This window comes from Anopheles darlingi, chromosome 2 (assembly GCF_943734745.1).
Source record: "Anopheles darlingi chromosome 2, idAnoDarlMG_H_01, whole genome shotgun sequence".
NCBI classification, from domain to species: Eukaryota; Metazoa; Arthropoda; class Insecta; order Diptera; family Culicidae; genus Anopheles; species Anopheles darlingi.
Window position 1 is genome coordinate 842,501 of NC_064874.1, and position 2,500 is coordinate 845,000.

Consider the following 2,500-nt stretch of genomic DNA (forward strand, 5'->3'; position numbering starts at 1 on the left):
TTACGTAGCGATAAACTCTGCCACAAACACAATGGAACAAAATGTGGATACAAAGACGTAAAGAAAATGACAAAAAGCACAGAAGAAAGTCAGCAAATCTATGGAACCTATTTATGATGTATACAGATATAGTTGCACTGCTGCGATGCGGTTTGCCTCATCACTGCTAGGCGCGGAAGACGATCATGAGTGGCCGGATTGTTGATAACTATGGATATCGATCATTGTAACTACCCAAAACTACACTAAACAGAAGCTACATTGGATGAGAGAATGTATTGCAGCACTCCAGCATGAAATAGAACTATAAAGAGAGTTTATAAATGAAAGCTAACAGCTATACCTGCATGAAACGGTGGTTCATATACGAATGGATAGCTCTGTTATTGAGTAAACAAATATAGGAAACGCTATGGCAGGCGCAGAAACATAATGATTACAAAAGGAAACTCCATTCAAATGACCTACAAAAATGTACTACCTCTGATTGAAAAGAAAAAGTATAAAAAACAGTTCCAAAAAGATACGGAAATCGTAACTTAAAGCTAGAGCTGCTAAATGTTGCCGAAAGATGCGATAACAGATTCATATTCCAAACACAAAAATGGCACATGGTTTGTAAATGGTTCAGAGACAAGATGCTTTGATAAAGCGATGAATAGAAATCCTTTTGTATGGTGGCCGTTTCTTAAAACACATTTGAGTCAAACCAAGGGCGATTGCAAGTAGTGATGTGATGTGAGTGTTCGATACGTTTCATTTCTTGTTTAACGACCCGTTCGCGAAAAACGGTTTTTTCGTATCTCATTATTTTGTTCACAGGCAGTGCCTCTAAATGTCCCTCTGCACGGTCACGGATAAAGAAAACAACAGTGGGTACGCAGTGAGACGCTTCCCATTCGATTCGAAGATTGAGAAAGAGACTGAGATGTTGATGCGAAGAAGTGATGGTTGCTAGAACTATTTGCACAAAAAAAAACATAAAAATGCTTATGAAATTACTTTCGCGAGCCTGTTGTACTTGGTGCCATGGTCTGTGTCTTTTTTCGATCGAGTTTCTGCAAATGCTTGCGCGTGTGTTTACAAGTACCGAACCGGTATCAAACGCAGAAGAAACGAGATTCAAATTCTAGTAAAACTAGTTTCTGTCAGTGTTCTTAATCCAACTTAATCGAAATTTGCCAAATCGCTAGTGCTTATGTATTTCTAAAACCTTTTTTTGGTTCATAATATTCGCAACCCGCGGCTTATTGTGTGTCACTTCTCTTGCTCATGACGTGATGGTATCACGGTAAATTGATAAATTGTGATTTATTTGCTTTGTTCTTTTGTTTTAAACCTGTGATACAGGCGGGGAGCAACATAAGCGTGAGTGTGAGTTTTGTAACAACCACGCTGATGGAATGAAATGAAGATATTCAAAACAAAACTCCCTGAACTAAGCTGAAAGAGTTCAATAGGCTCAGTTCAAGAAATCTGGGAAACAGATGCGTTAATTTTTATCGGTGGAAAACAACAAGAAAAGCGATATAGAGATAACCCGAAACGAGTGCAATGAAGTGAATGAAATAGATGAACATGGAAGCTGACAGAAAAATCAATAAACTGCATGTCGTAGGATGCCACTTACACTACAATGTCATAGAACCAACGATGTCACATACAAACAATATAATAAGGTCGAGGTCACAGCAGGCTGCTGAATGTTTTTTCGCAGTAGGTAAAATAGCAAACAACTGAAATCCTTAATTGACTGGGTTGTGTTATCGCCTTTTTAACAGATACGACCTGTTAAATCTGTTATATTTATCAGAACACTGTATTTTATTGTGCTATTTTTTACCTAACATGGTTTATTTGAAAATATCTTTATTTTTCTAAATGCCTTCATTTGACCTTTCTTAAAATTGGTAGTTGTTTTTTATGATTTCCGGCTGTGAAATAAGGTTTATATCGTTTTCTTTCGTTCTTTCTCTCATTAATATTTGGTTTCTAGTAAATTCATTTATCTGAACACAATTTTAATCCTTCCTTGTTCCTTTGCACCTTTCTGTGCTGTTGAGAAAGTGATGGAAACCAAAACTGAAAAATACTTGAGTTTCAGCAGGAAAGAACCGATAAAAATGCGATTTAGCAACACAGCAACGAAAGGGAAGGACCTGGCATATAACACAGGGTAGGAAGGAACAATATGAAAGAGATTGAACCCGGAAGACTACGAGCGGACCCGATTGCAGGAAAAAAAATATGAGACGAAAAATTAACAGAATGCGATTATATTATTGTGCAGTGTAAATGAGTTGCATAATTTTATTAATAAAGTGGATCTACTATTTTTAAGTAAAGTACACATGCCAAGCTAAGCGACAAAAATGATCATTTTATCTGATTTAGTAATAAAAGCAACGATTCTTTATTGAACCTTTTCGGTTTTGAATTTCAGTTTTATTTCGAGATTCTCATGCATTGGATTTATATTTACAAATGGGAAAGAGGATGT

The 2,500-nt window shown here is 36.4% G+C and overlaps 1 protein-coding gene across 5 annotated transcripts in view; it reads left to right on the plus strand.

The window, feature by feature from the left end:
- Window positions 1–2,421, plus strand: part of LOC125952717 (mothers against decapentaplegic homolog 4) — a 6,924-nt gene extending 4,503 nt beyond the window's left edge. For all 5 annotated transcript variants that reach the window (XR_007468830.1, XM_049682381.1, XM_049682382.1 and 2 more), the window contains one exon: window positions 1–2,421. This exon is cut by the window's left edge. The gene's annotated coding sequence lies outside the window, so the exon portion shown is untranslated.
- Window positions 2,422–2,500: the final 79 nt, after the last annotated feature.